The sequence below is a fragment of the Castor canadensis genome, chromosome 1 (genome assembly GCF_047511655.1).
Source record: "Castor canadensis chromosome 1, mCasCan1.hap1v2, whole genome shotgun sequence".
In the NCBI taxonomy this organism is placed as follows: domain Eukaryota; kingdom Metazoa; phylum Chordata; class Mammalia; order Rodentia; family Castoridae; genus Castor; species Castor canadensis.
Genome location: NC_133386.1, coordinates 195,783,187 through 195,799,464, shown reverse-complemented (window position 1 = coordinate 195,799,464; position 16,278 = coordinate 195,783,187). Strand labels below are relative to the sequence as shown.

Here is a 16,278-nt window from a genome sequence, read left to right as displayed (position 1 = left end):
AGTCTCAGGTTGGTCTGGACAAAAAGTAAGACTCTATCTCCAAAATAACCAGAGCAAAATGGGCTAAAGGCATTGCTCAAGGGGTAGAGCATCACCCTAGTAGGCATGAAGCCTGAGTTCAAATCCCAGTACACCAACTCCCCCACCTCCCCACATACCTATTCTCTTCTGGTCTCCCCAAACCTGGAATGAGGCTATGAAATTGGAAATGAACTCCCACTCTTCCCACTCATCCCCAACTGGCAGTCAGAGACTGGAAGTTCAGTTTAGAGGAGGGTTTCTTTCAAATGTAGCAAAATTCTGTGTTGTGGGTCCTGACCTGTGCATCCTAGAATGTCAGCAGGAACTACCCACAAGATGCCAGTAGCATCCTCTATTATCCTTTTGGTATATGAAAATGTCTTCAGATTTCACAAAATGTCACCTGGAGGCAAAATTGCCCCTAGTTGAGATCCGCAGGTTTAGAGTAGTGTTCTCAAACTTGAGCATGCATCAGAATTATCTGGCATAGTAACTGGGTATGGTAGTACATTCCTGCACCCAACTTCTCAGAAGGCTGAATTGAGATGCTTGCTTGAGCCCAGGAGTTCAAGGCCAGCCTAGGCAAATAGTGAAGTCTCCATGAAAAGGAAGGAAGGAAGGAAGAAAGGAAAGAAGGAAGGGAAAGAAGGAGGGAGGGATTAATTAATATTCATATATCAATTATAAGGATGTGTGGCAAGATTGCTCAATGGAAATACCAGGTCTGTCTTCTGCTTTTCTTTTTTTAGGCACCAGGGTTTGTGTTCAAAGCCTCTAGGCAGGCGCTCTACCACTTGAGCCAGGTCTGTCTTCTAAAAGATGTAAATGTTGAGTAAGTTATTAACTCTCCATATCATAGTTTTTTAAGCTATGAAATGAAGACCTGGAATTTAAGAATTCTATAAACATTAGACAGACATTATTCTCATTACAAAGTACTAGAAGAGTACAATGATTGTGTAAGGGAGGCACGAAATGGTTAGCAAACCAGAAACAAGTTTTATAGTTGCCTGAATATGACTTGAAAATCAGACCCAATATGATTTGTTACAGATACTTAGGGATGTCAAACTGTACTTTCTTCATTTCCTCATGAAACCTGCTGACCAGAAAACACTAGAGATGACTTTTTTTATTAAAGGAAAAGAATGTCTTCAGCTATTGTGTGTTGTACAACAGAGAAACACAGATTTATGAGTAAAGAAAAGAATTGTCCAATGTGAACATTCACTTGGGATGAAATCAGACCAGAAGGATTTTTATATTTGTGGTGACATCATTAATGTCCTCCTGGGCCCCAAATTCAAGGGCACATTTTCATCCACACTGGTTAGCACCAGCACAACTCCACAGCTGGTCTGGCGGCTTCTTCATGTCATCCTAGTCAATTACATATATGACCTGCAGTCACCCAGGTTTTTTGATAACTGAGCTGTAGACAAGGACATTTTCTTTTACTTATTCTGCTTTTCCTTTTTTCAGTGGCTTTGCCAATAGTAGGAAATAATATGTTCTCTGTATTTTAGTTAGAAATATTATGTGGCTGAATTAAGACCCCACCATAAATACTGTTGGTTTGGAAACAATGCAAAACAGCAGATTCTGCATTTAAGATTTTGGAATTTAAACAACTGTGTTGCAGAAAGGAAAGAAGGGGTTCCTAATAATCATGGGCTCCCAGGGTATGCACAGCCCAGTTCCTTAAGTTCAAAACAGCAGGCTGTCATTTCTGTGTGAGCATGAGCTAAGCCCTTGCCTCCAAGAAATCCACATGGTCAACAAGAAAGTAGACAATTTTTGACACTGGAATAGAGAGAGGTGCCTCAGGTAAAGAAAACACACCTAGGACACCAGCATGTGGAAAGAAACCTATGACACCTGTGAAACCAAGAGGGTAGTGGAACACTGCAGGGAAAAAGAGTCATACATTGTACTCACAGATCAGCTGACTTCAAAAAGCCTACTTGAAAGAGATGCCTACAATAAAGACATTTCAAAGGAGATTAAAGCACTGGGGCTGTGGCACAAGTGGCAGAGCCCTTGCCTAGCAAATGCAAGGCCTTGGGTTCAATCCCAAGTAACATGGCACAAAGGAGAGTAAAGTATTTGTAAGATCTCAACTGTTGAGTCATTAACTTTCTCTAACTACTGAAATTCAGTGCTTTTTTATTATGGGATGACTGGTTCCCTCATAAAATCACTTCTCTATTAATTTATTTATGTTTATAATCCCTCTAGCTACAAACATGCTTTTTGGGATGATTGTTTACTATTACTGCAGGAAATGTTTGAGGAAGGTGTACCTGATGAGTGGATGGGAGGGTGATCTTTTGCTACTGTAAGATCTAAGGGCATCTATCCCACATAGTCTTTCAGTCTTTATGGACATAACTTAGTGTTCCTTGGACCATGCAGGATGATGACTTCTGCTCCTGGCCATTGCTAACACAGAATGGTGAAAAAAGATGAACTATATCTGTGCTTTAAATTCAGCTTGTGAATTCTGGTACTGATTTACAAGTCATTTAAGGAATGAAATTTTAACAATTCTCTTTAGAAATACTATAAATAATATTTACTCTCACTTAGATTATAACCATAATAAATTATATACTTAATTACACTGTATCCATGAACTTATTTTCTCCTGATCATTTCAGTTTCTGGTAACAAAATATTCTCAAATGCTAAGCGTATTTTATAATTCCAATCAATGAAACTTAAAATTTATACATACTGTAAGTCTTAGTGGATGTTTTAGTATTGAATTTTAATAAAATTTCAACTTTAAATAATAAATCTAACTATATTACCCAATTATACCTTTTAAATTACATTTAAAGATTGTTACTCTAATGTACAAGTTATCTCATACATTAAAAGTATATTTGCACTCAAAAATATTTGCAGAATGAGTTTGATTTCTTTAAGCTAGTAGTGCTCAGGCAAGGGTCATTTTTATAGCAAGTAGTAATTGGCAATTGTTGCAGAGACTAGGATTTTCTTATATGGAATGAGAAGAAAAGGCCCACTTACTGCATTGAGTTCTTAAAAAGATTATAAGAGCTTATTCATATAGTACAGTGCATAATGCCTGGTCACAGTAAATATTTAATAAATATCATCTGTCAACCATCACTGTTATTACCAAAGTGGAAAAATAGAAAATGTACTCTCTGATAATTTGTAAATAATTAATTGACCTATGGTTAAGTTGGTTGCTTTAGAGAATTCTCAGAACATCTACCCAAAACGTTCATTTTGTATTTTCCTTCCAACTCCTCATATAGCTCTAATATTTTTCAGTCTTCCTTGAGCTAGGACTTTCAGCTAAATTGCTCATCTCTTGAGGGTCATGGATGCTGAAGATTCTAGGGAGTGATACTGTGTCCTTAAAGAATAAGATACTTTATGGAACAAAATTTGCCAGTTATTGATGAGTTTGAGTATCCTTTCAGCAGGCTTGTTAGGTTATTGTTTGTGGCAGGTGATAGAGAAATATCTTAATAACATTATAGTCAACATTCATCAGTATTGTTCTGAGCACTAATGTTATGCTCATTGTTTGTTATACAATATCTCATTTAGCTTCCAATCTTTTGAGGCAGGTCCAAGACCGCCTTTGTTTTGGTGATGAATAAAACAAAGTTTGAGGAACTTATCTTAAGATGAATGTTGCTCAGGAAATAAATGGAAGGACTTAAATGTTAATACAAATATATCTCTTCTCAGAGTCCTAGATTTTATACCTAAAGCTATACCGTCTCTTCATAATTGGCTTTGTTGGTTGTATGTGACCCTAATGCAACATGTACTCCACTGCCTCTACTAGGCATTTATTTGTGAATTGCTTGGTATAAGAGACACAATAATTAAATTGAACATCATTTCAAATTCACTAACAGAATTTAGATTGGGAAACACTTGACTAAGTCTAAAGCTTGAATCTAGTAATGTCTGTGCAATTCAGAATAAATTATTCAAAATTCTTTGTTACCAAATTACTTCATATACAACTGGGCAGAATGATGAGTCAATTTAATGGGTTGATGAGAGGATTAAGTGAACACAGCATGCAATGCATCTGGCATACAACCTGTAGGAGTGAAAGCCATGAGAACTTACAAGATCTTATTTGGGAGATAGATGTACTCTAGGCAAGTGACCTTGAACAACTCATTGTCTTCTTCCTGTGACTCAATTTACTCCTACACAAAATTTTAAAATTGAATGACGCTCCACAAAGAGTTTTCTTGTTACAATTTAGTAAGTTATCTACTAAATTGTGTTGTCATGCCTATGTTTTAGAAATAGAGAATACTGAAACGAGTTGTTCCTCTAGTAAACTATTGCTTACCATTTCAATTTCTGTACAAATCCTTTTTCTTCACCTCTCTGTTCATTTACTTACCTAGCATTGTGTGATCCTAAAACATTATCCATGAGGAATAATACAGAGTGAGTGAACTCATCTAGGATTAACCAATGACTCAGAATTCAGGTCCCCCCAAAGTTTGTAGTATTCACACTCATCTACCTCATCACTGAGACTGAAAACCCAGGAATGACCATGGTGATCCTTCTGAACTTCATACTCCCATGCAGTTTTTCCTCAGTAACTTGTTTTGGGTAGACTTTTGTTATTCAGCCATCACTTTTTCTATGATATTTCTTCAGTCATAACTTTGACCTGCTCTGATAAACACATTAGTGAGATGATTCTGGTCTTACATCAAGTTTTAGTGCCTTTTTGCATTTCTTATTATCTTGTTTTCCTATTTATTTGAATGTTTTGAAGATGCACTCTGATGGGAGATACCAAACAGCTTTATTTTTTTGTGGTTCTCACTTCATTGTTCCCTAATTTTATGGAACTGAAGTTATCCTCATGTATTTACAGCCCAACTGCACTCATTCCATGGACACAGACAAAATTGCATCTGTGTTCTACACTGTGATCATACCCATGATGAAACTTGTGGTCTACAGCCTGAGGGACAGAAGGGTCAAAAGTGCATTTATGATGGATGTTGAAAAGGTAAAATTCCCTCTAGAATTATGATTATAACACAGTGGAATGCAGATCATTTTATTTCATTACTTCTTGAACTTACTCATTAAATAAGTCACATTTCAAGTCTCACAATGCTTTTAAATTTCTGTGGTGATAATCTTGCCTCTTCAAAAGTCTTCTGAAGAAAGCATGTTCAGAAGTATAATACTCAAATGAGGATAGTTCTGTGAGGCATAACAAGTTCTGGGTCCTTCTTGCCAAAGCCATTCTAATGATATTGACTTATTCGCTTGTTTCACTTTTTTTTTTACCATGTGACAGTGTAAACCTTTGTGTAAAAAGTCATAAACAAGACCATTAACACATGAGGGTGGCTAATTTTTGACAGAAATAATTAAAAATAATTAATTGGGGTATTCAATATTACAAAAAATTGTCTAATATCTCTTTAATTGAATAACTTATAAGAAACTAAATTGAAGAAAAAATTATATACTTTTACATGAAAACTTGTGTTTGTTGGATGCATTTATGGAGATTAACATACTTAAAAATAAAAGCATTTTCAGTTTATGTGCATGTGATGACTCAGTTCTCATTCTATTTAAAATGTCCTGAGTTTATCAATAATGCTGTGTATGTTTTCTCTTTGCAGATGAGTCCCACGCTAAGTGATGCTCCTTTCCTCACACATCAGTTGTGCTGCACTATCACATGTTAGTACCCCAGTCTTTTGCCATACTTTGTTCACATGAATCTCCCTGATGGTTCTTCATAACTCCAAGGACACTCCTGCATCAAGACCTTTGTACTTGCTGTTCCCTGTTGGTGGACTGTTTCTCACTCCACTTAGCTCTTCCTGAAATATTACCCTATCTTTGTCATTCTCTGAACATCACAGACAATAGTCATTCTCCACGTGTACCTCCACTCATTCTGTTATTCTTCAGAACCCTATCAAGACTCCCCTACTGAATATTTGCTCATTTATTTATTATCAGTCTTCCCCAAGTAGATTGTAAACTCAAGGGCAGTGACTTTATCTATTTTGTTGACAACATGATCTTCAGTGGAATATTGAGTGTCAGATTCATAGATTCTCAGTAACTATTTGTAAAACGAATGAACAAATTAAGTCTTAAGCCCAATTATATAATAGGCTAAATCCTTGAATTACAGTATATACCCATAATAAACCTGTATATAAAGGTATTCAAAAGGCACAACTAATTTTTTACTTTACTGAGATATTTTTATCTACATTCTCACTCAGCTTGAACAATTATGTGTAAGTTTACTATATGATTTAATTAGAAAATTGCTTCATACTTGTTATTATATTAATTATTTAAATGCCTGCATTGGATAACACCTATCTATCAGTACCAAACATGCTGCACTTTAAGTGTCTAATATAATGCACAATCTTCATGCTCAGTAATATATAAAACCTATTCACCACAATGGGATTGTGTCTATACCATTGAGCAGTACACTTAAAATGACAAATTTTATATAACAATTATTTTACCATAATAAAAATTCATTAAACACACACGCAATTTGAGTTTCATTCCAATCCAGCTTTTTGATATAGGTCAAGTTCTGGAGACCACAAGTCCAAAATCAGTTTGAGTGGGAGAAAAATCAAAGAATCAGAGGCTATGATCCCCCTAGAGGCTTTTTAGACATAATTGGTCCTTCAATTTGAGGTGGTTGTCAGCATTCCTTTGCATATGTTGTGTAAGTCGTGTCTCTGTCACTATGGTCACATTGTTATATCTTTTTTGTATCTCTCTCTAATCTCCCTCTGCCTATCTTTTAAAATTGATATAAAATTCACTAAGGCATATAATGCAGTGACATTTAGTCACCATGATGTGCAATGGTCACATCTATCCAGTCTAAAGCATCTTCATTATCCTTAAAGGAGAGCTTTACACATTAAGCAGTAATCCTCTATTACCTCTTTCCCTTGGTACCTGAAAACAACTAATCTGATATAAATTTATCTATTCTGAATACAAAGTAGAAGCCAACATAGAGGCTTCTTGAAAAACTAAACATAGATCTGCTGTATGACCCAGCAATAGCACTCCTAGGGATGTACCCAAGGGATGCGACTCAGGTTATTCCAAAGGCACCTGCACAGCCATGTTTATTGCAGTGCTATTCACAATAGCTATGGGAACAGCCAAGATGCCCCACTACCGACAAATGAATTAGGAAAATGTGGTATTTATACAAAATGGAATCTTATTCAGCCACAAAGAAGAATTAAATTTTGTCATTCTCAGGTAAATGGATGGAACTGGAGAACATCGTCTTAAGCGAAGTTAGTCAGGCTCAGAAGGCCAAAAGTCATATCTCCCTCATATGCGGATTATAGACCCAAAAAACAAATGCAGTAATATTATTGGATATGGGTCACACACTAAGGGGAGATTGTGCACAGAAGGAATAGGGAAAGGGAAGGAAACCTAAAACTTGAATGTGGTTGATGTGCTCACCGTAGAGGAGTGAATATAGTAATCTTAAACTGGCAGAGGCTGCTTTGGGAAGGTGACAGGAAGTAGTGAAGAGGTCTGGTAGAGATGAACCAATGTGGGTCATAATACACATGTGCATGGAAGTAACACAAGGAATATCCCTACATAGCTGTCTTCATCTCAAATAGCAAAAACGCCATGCTTTTCTGAAAATCATTTACATTTTTTTCTTCAACAAAATTGGAGACAAGAAGGCCAAAGGGTTCTGCCTGGAGGTGGGGGGCGGGGAGGTGGCCCAAATAATGTATACATATGTAAATAAATGTAAAAAAATATAATAAATAAATAAAATAATTTTTCTAATAGATATATTAAGAAATACAAGAAACAAGTGATATTTATCTCAATTACATAGTATTTTTAATACATATATCCAAAATATTATTTCAACATTTATCCCATATGAAAATTACAAATGAGAAACTTTACATTATGTTTTTGAGCAAAATCTTTTTCTTTTTTTCAGTATGTTGTAATTTATTTAAAATTGACTTTAGGATCACAGTCTTTTGGGTTTTTTTTTCTTTTATTATTCATATGTGCATACAAGGCTTGGGTCATTTCTCCCCCCCTCCCTTACCACCCACTCCGCCCCCTCCCTCTCCCCCCACCCCCTCAATACCCAGCAGAAACTATTTTGCCCTTATTTCTAATTTTGTTGTAGAGACAGTATAAGCTATAATAGGAAGGAACAAGGGTTTTTGCTGGTTGAGATAAGGATAGCTATACAGGGCATTGACTCACATTGATTTCCTGTGCATGGGTGTTACCTTCTAGGTTAATTCTTTTTGATCTAACCTTTTCTCTAGTTCCTGGTCCCCTTTTCCTATTGGCCTCAGTTGCTTTTAAGGTATCTGCTTTAGTTTCTCTGCGTTAAGGGAAACAAATGCTAGCTAGTTTTTTAGGTGTCTTACCTATCCTCACCCCTCCCTTGTGTGCTCTAGCTTTTATCATGTGCTCAAAGTCCAATCCCCTTGTTGTGTTTGCCCTTGATCTAATGTCCACATATGAGGGAGAACATACGATTTTTGGTCTTTTGGGCCAGGCTAAGCTCACTCAGAATGATGTTCTCCAATTCCATCCATTTACCAGTGAATAATAACATTTCGTTCTTCTTCATGGCTGCATAAAATTCCATTGTGTATAGATACCATATTTTCTTAATCCATTCGTCAGTGATGGGGCATCTTGGCTGTTTCCATAACTTTGCTATTGTGAATAGTGCTGCAATAAACATGGGTGTGCAGGTGCCTCTGGAGCAACCTGTGTCACAGTCTTTTGGGTATATCCCCAAGAGTGGTATTGCTGGATCAAATGGTAGATCAATGTTTAGCTTTTTAAGTAGCCTCCAAATTTTTTTCCAGAGTGGTTGTACTAGTTTACATTCCCACCAACAGTGTAAGAGGGTTCCTTTTTCCCCGCATCCTTGCCAACACCTGTTGGTGGTGGTGTTGCTAATGATGGCTATTCTAACAGGGGTGAGGTGGAATCTTAGCATGGTTTTAATTTCCATTTCCTTTATTGCTAGGGATGGTGAGCATTTTTTCATGTGTTTTTTGGCCATTTGAATTTCTTCTTTTGAGAAAGTTCTGTTTAGTTCACTTGCCCATTTCTTTATTGGTTCATTAGTTTTGGGAGAATTTAGTTTTTTAAGTTCCCTATATATTCTGGTTATCAGTCCTTTGTCTGATGTATAGTTGGCAAATATTTTCTCCCACTCTGTGGGTGTTCTCTTCAGTTTAGAGACCATTTCTTTTGATGAACAGAAGCTTTTTAGCTTTATGAGGTCCCATTTATCTATGCTATCTCTTAGTTGCTGTGCTGCTGGGGTTTCGTTGAGAAAATTCTTGCCTATACCTACTAACTCCAAGGTATTTCCTACTCTTTCCTGTACCAACTTTAGAGTTTGTGGTCTGATATTAAGATCCTTGATCCATTTCGAGTTAATATTGGGATAGGATGATAAACATGGATCTAGTTTCAGTTTTTTGCAGACTGCTAACCAGTTTTCCCAGCAGTTTTTGTTGAAGAGGCTGCTATTTCTCCATCATATATTTTTAGCACCTTTGTCAAAGACAAGTTGGTTATAGTTGTGTGGCTTCATACCTGCGTCCTCTGTTCTGTTCCACCGGTCTTCATGTCTGTTTTTGTGCCAGTACCATGCTGTTTTTATTGTTATTGCTTTGTAATATAGTTTGAAGTCGGACATCATGGTACCTCCAGAGTTGTTCTTTTGACTGAGTATTGACTTGACTATTTGTGGCCTCTTGTGCTTCCATATAAATTTAATGGTAAATTTTTCAATCTCTTTGATGAATGTCATTAGGATTTTGATAGGAATTGCATTAAACATGTAGATTACTTTTGGAACTACAGACATTTTTACTATGTTGATTCTACCAATCCATGAGCATGGGAGATCTCTCCACTTCTATAGCCTTCCTTGATCTCTTTCTTCAGAAGTTTATAGTTTTCCTTGTAGCGGTCATTCATGTCCTTTGTTAAGTTTACACCTAGGTATTTGATTTTTTTTGAGGCTATTGTAAATGGAATTCTTTTCATATATTCTTTCTCAGTTTGTTTGTTATTAGTGTATAGAAATGCTAATGATTTTTCTATGTTGATTTTATATCCTGCTACCTTGTTATAGCTATTGATGGTGTCTATGAGCTTTTGAATAGAGCTTTTTGGGTCTTTAAGGTATAGGATAATATTGTCTGCAAATAGGGATATTTTGACAGTTTCTTTATCTATTTGTATTCCTTTTATTCCTTCTTCTTGCCTAATTGCTCTGGCTAAGAATTCCAGTGCTATGTTGAATAGAAGTGGAGATAGTGGGTATTCTTGTCTAGTTCCTGATGTTAGAAGGAATGGTTTCAGTTTTCGCCATTAAGTATAATGCTGGCTGTAGGTTTGTCATATGTAGCTTTCATGATGTTGAGGTACTTTCCTTCTGTTCCTAGTTTTCTTAGAGCTTTTATGGTGAAATGGTGTTGGATCTTATCAAAGGCTTTTTCTGCATCTGTTGAGATGGTCAAGTGGTTTAAGTCTTTGCTTCTGTTAATGTGGTTTATTACGTTTATTGATTTTCATATGTTGAACCACCCCTGCATTCCTGGGATGAAGCCTACTTGGTTGTGGTGAATGATCTTTTAGATGTGTTGTTGAATTCGGTTTGCCATTATTTTATTGAGGATTTTTGCATCAGTGTTCATTAAGGAGATTGGCCTATAGTTCTCCTTTATGGAGGTGTCTTATCCCTGGTTTTGGGATAAGTGTAATACTGGCTTCATAAAATGTGTTAGGCAGTTTTCCTTCCCTTTCTATTTCGTGGAACAGTTTAAGGAGGGTTGGTGTCAGTTCTTCTTTAAAGGTCTGATAGAATTCAGCAGAGAATCGGGAGACTCTTGATTGATGCTTCAATTTCATTTTGTGTTATAGATCTATTCAGGTGATTAATACCCTCTTGGTTCAGTTTTGGATGGTCATATGTATCTAGAAATCTGTCCATTTCTTTAAGATTTTCAAATTTATTTGAATACAGGTTCTCAAAGTAGTGTCTGATGATTTCCTGGACTTCCATGGTGTTTGTTGTTATCTCCTCTTTTGCATTCCTGATTCTACTAATTTGGGTTTTTTCTCTCCTCAGTTTAGTCAGGTTTGCCAGGGGTCTGTCAATCTTGTTTATTTTTTCAAAGAACCAACTTTTTGCTTCATTAATTCTTTGTATTTTTTTTTGTTTCTATTTCATTGATTTCAGGTCTTATTTTTATTATTTCTCTCCTATTTGTTTTGGGATTTGCTTGTTCTTGCTTTTCTAGGAGTTTGAGATGTATCATTAGGTCATCAATTTGAGATCTTTCAGTCTTTTTAATATATGCACTCATGGCTATAAACTTTCCTCTCAGGACTGCCTTTGCTGTATCCCATAGGTTCCAGTAGGTTATGTTTTCATTTTCATTGACTTCCAGGAACTTTTAATTTCCTCTTTTATTTCATCAATGACCCATTGTTCATTAAGCAATGAGTTATTCAATTTCCAGCTGTTTGCATGTTTTCTGTCTTTATTTTTTGTTGTTGAGTTCTAGTTTTATTGCATTGTGATCAGATACACTGCATGGCATAATTTCTATTTTCTTATATTTGCTGAAGCTTGCTTTGTGCCCTAGGATATGATCTATTTTGGAGAAGGTTCCATGGGCTGCTGAAAGAATGTATATTGTGTAGAAGTTGCGCACAGGAAATCAATGTGAGTCAATGCCCTGTATAGCTATCCTTATCTCAACCAGCAAAACCCCTTGTTCCTTCCTATTATTGCTTATACTCTCTCTACAACAAAATTAGAGATAAGGGCAAAATAGTTTCTGCTGGGTATTGAGGGGGGGAGCGGGAGGGGGTGGAGTGGGTGGTAAGGGAGGGGGTGGGGGCAGGGGGGAGAATGAACCAAGCCTTGTATGCACATATGAATAATAAAAGAAAAATGAAAAAAAATGCATCACAAAAAAAAATATTGTGTAGAAGTTGGATGGAATGTTCTGTAGACATCAACTAGGTCCATTTGATCTATGGTATATTTTAGATCTGGGATTTCTTAATCGATTTTTTGTTTGGATGACCTATCTATTGTTGATAATGGGGTGTTGAAGTCTCCCACTACCACTGTGTTGGAGCTGATATATGCTTTTAGGTCTTTCAGGGTATGTTTGATGAAATTTACATTGGGTGCATATAGGTTGATAATTGTTATTTCCTTTTGGTCTATTTTCCTTTTTATTACTATGGAATGTCCTTCTTTATCTCATTTGATCAATGTAGGTTTGAAGTCTACTTTGTCAGAGACAAGTATTGCTACTTTTGCCTTTTTTCAGGGGCCGTTGGCTTGGTAAATATTCTTCCAGCCATTCATCCTAAGCCTATGCTTATTTCTGTTGGTGAGGTGGGTCTCCTGTAAGCAATAAATTGTTGGATCTTCCTTTTTAATCCATTTCATCAAATGGTGCCTTTTGATGGGTGAATTAAGTCCGTTATCATTAAGTGTTAGTACTGATAGGTATGTGGTGATTCCTGTCATTTAGTTGTCTTAGTTGTTTGAGGGTTTGATTGTGTGTACCTAAGTTGAGGTTACTCTACTTTCTTCCTTTTTCTTTTCCTGTGGTTTGGTGCTGCCTGCCCTTTCATGGTTATGTTGGGTTTCACTTTCTGTGTGCAGAATCCCATGAAGAATGTTTTGTAGTGATGGCTTTGTGGTCACATGTTGTTTTAGTTTCTGCTTATCATGGAAGACTTTTATTGCTCCATCTGTTTTGAATGATAGTTTTGCTGAGTAGAGTATCCTAGGGTTGAAGTTATTTTCATTCAGTGCCTGGAAGATCTCGCCCCACACTCTTCTTGCTTTTAATGTTTCTGTTGAGAAATCTGCTGTGATTTTGATGGGTTTACCTTTCTTTGTCATTTGTTTTTTCTCTCTTACAGTCTTCAATATTCTTTCTCAAGTTTCTGTATTTGTTATTTCAATGATAATATTCTGTGGGGTAGTTCTATTTGGTCTGGTCTCTTTGGTGTTCTGGAAGCCTCTTGCATGTGTATGGGCATAGATTTTTCTAGATTTGGGAAATTTCCTGTAATTATTTTGTTGAATATATTACACATTCCCTTTGCTTGCACCTCTTCTTCTTCTTCAATGCCCATGATTCTCAGGTTTGGTCTTTTGATGGAGTCAGTGAGTTTTTGCATTTTCTTTTCATAGGTCTTGAAATAGTTCTTCAGTTTTTCCTTTAATTACCATTTCATCCTTAAGTTCTGAGATTCTGTCTTCTGCTTGTTCTATTCTGCTGGATTGGCCTTCCATTTTGTTTTGCAATTCTGTTTCATTCTTTTTTCTGAGGTTTTCCATATCCTGAGTCACTTCCTCTTTAATATTGTCTATTTTTGTCCTGAGTTCATTTACCTCTTTATTAGTCGTGTCCTTTGTTTCACTTTGGTGTTTATACAGTGCTTCTATGGTTTCTTTTATTTCTTCTTGTGGTTTTTCAAATTCTCTATTTTTGTTTTCTTGGAATTTCTTGAGGGTCTCCTGTACATTTTGGTTGACCATATCCAGTATCATCTCTATAAAATTCTCATTGATTACTTGGTGGATTTCATCTTTCAGATTATTCTTGTGGGCTTCATTGGGTTCTTTGGTATAGTTTATCTTAATTTTTTGGAGTCTGGGTCTGAGTATCTGTTTTCTTCATTTCCCTCTGGTTCCTGTACTAATTTTTTACTGTGGGGAAACTGGTTTCCCTGTTTTTTCTGCCTTTCCATCATTGCCCTTGGTATTGTACTGTCCCTGTACTCTATGCAATTAAGTATTTTCTAGCTTGTAATAATAACAATGGTGATATTTAGAATGGAAGGGTGAGAGGAGAGGGAAAGACAGCATGGTAAAGAAAAAGGGAAAAACAAATAAGCAAACAAGTAAAAAAAACAAAACAAACAAAAAAACGTGCCAAAGATATAAACAGGGAGAGATAGTGTACTAATCAACAGTAAACTGGTGGTCTGCTTCTCCCAAGCAGGTTAGGTGCTGGCATCTGGCTCCATGAGAACCCTCCTTGTTTCTCCCTGGATTTGCTTTTAAAGGCTTAAAATTCAAATGAAAAGATTTGAAAGAACATTTGGTGTGTTAGAAAAGATTCAAGTAAAATTTTAAATATAGACTTTCCAGAAATACAGATCTTCAGACTGTAGATGAGCCACAAACTATGATCTTTGAGTCCTCAGTATCTGTGACAGTGATGACCATCTCTGATGGTCATATAGGACCCTTCTGCCCAGCTCATTTCATTGTATCTACTGTGCGTATGTCTCTCAGCTAATTTATTGTCAACCACAAAACACTGAGTTTTGACTAATAAAGACAGTAATTATAAATTACAACTTGATTTAAATTTGGGTTAAACCATTAAACTTGGTAACTGTCTGGGAGCAAAGTTTGGAATTCCAACTCATATTTTTTGTAAACATAAGTATGTTACTAAGCCTTTTTTGTCTCATCTAAATAGAAGTAACTACTATATAAATTTATAGATTTATTGACAAATTATGGAATATAGTTGTCAAAGTGCCTATAGCAGTTCTTGGCAAGTTAAACACACAGACATCTGTAAATGTACTGCAATAGGAGAAGATGAAGTGGCTGGTTTATTAATTCCAGAATTGTTTTGTTAGACAAGTCATTAAAATTTAACATTGTGGTATTGCTTAATGAAAGACTATACCTTGCAATTGTACATTATAATTTCAGTTCAATTTCCTATCATTCTATCCATTTTTTTCTCATGGATACAGAGTATCTAGTGACTCTCTGAAAACAATAAAGGAGAATATGAAAGACATGACACAGTTCATCCTGCTGGGACTGACAAATGACCCAGATCTGCAGGTTCCCCTCTTTATCACCCTCCTCCTCATCTACACCATCACTCTGGGGATGATTCTTTTGATTGTCCTGGACTCTTGTCTCCACACTCCTATGTATTTTTTCTTTTGCAACCTGTCTCTGGGGAATTTTTGTTACTCTTCAGCTGTCATTCCAAAAGTCATGGCTGGGCTCCTTATAGGAGACAAGGTCATGACCTATAATGCTTGTGCTGCTCAGATGTTCTTTTTTGTAGCCTTTGCTACTGTGGAAAATTACATACTGGCCCTAATGGTCTATGACCGCTACACAGCAGTGTGTAAGCCTTTACATTATACAGCCACCATGACAACAAGTATGTGTGAACATCTGGCCATAGGCTACTATGTCTGTGGTTTTCTGAATTCCTCCATCCACATTAGGGACACACTCAGTCTCTCCTTCTTCAAGTCCAATGTGTTCCATAACTTTTTCTGTGATATTCCAGAGTCATGGTTCTCTCTTGCTCTGACAGACATATTAGTAAAATGGTTCTTGCTTATGAAGCAAGCTTTATTGTCTTTTTTGCTCTCTTTGTTATTTTGATATCCTACATGTTCATTTTTATCACCATCTTAGAGATGTGTTCAGCTGCAGGACACCAGAAGGGTTTATCTACCTGTGTTTCTCACTTCACTGCAGTTTTCATTTTCTATGGAACTATTATCTTCATGTATTTACAGTCTAGCTCTAGTCATTCCATGAACACAGACAAAATTGTGTCTGTGTTTTATGCTATGATCATCCCATGTTGATCCTTATGGTTTATAGCTTGAGGAACAAAGGGGTGAAAAGTACATTCAAGAAGGTTGTAGAAAAGGCAACATATCCACTAGAAGTTTGATTTTTAACATTGCATGGTGCCTAATAACTAGTTCCATTCATCTCTGATCTTTTGTAGGTACCTGATAGCATTATAAAGCCTGCGTTGAAATTAAATTCCAGAATTAATATCCTTCCTTCTTCAAATGTCTGTTTTTTACAAAGAGGAAGCACTGTTGGTGATGAAATACCTGAATTAGAATGGATAAAGGGAAGTAAGACATGTGTGGTGATGCTTGGTGCAATGCTGACTAAGGAGACTTGATTTATTCACTTTCTGCATGCATTTTGTCTACTGTATGCCACTAATAGGATACCTGTAAAGTGGGGCAAAACAAACCTATGATCAGACACGCTTGCTTGTGAACCACGTGAGTACATACACATGGGAGTGGAAAACTATCCAGAAGTAAATGGGATGCTGCTAGTGT

General features: G+C 36.4%; 1 pseudogene; it reads left to right on the top strand.

Moving 5' to 3' along the window:
* The first annotated feature begins 4,939 nt into the window (after positions 1-4,939).
* Positions 4,940-15,869, top strand: LOC141419551 (olfactory receptor 5B3-like; annotated as a pseudogene).
* Positions 15,870-16,278: the final 409 nt, after the last annotated feature.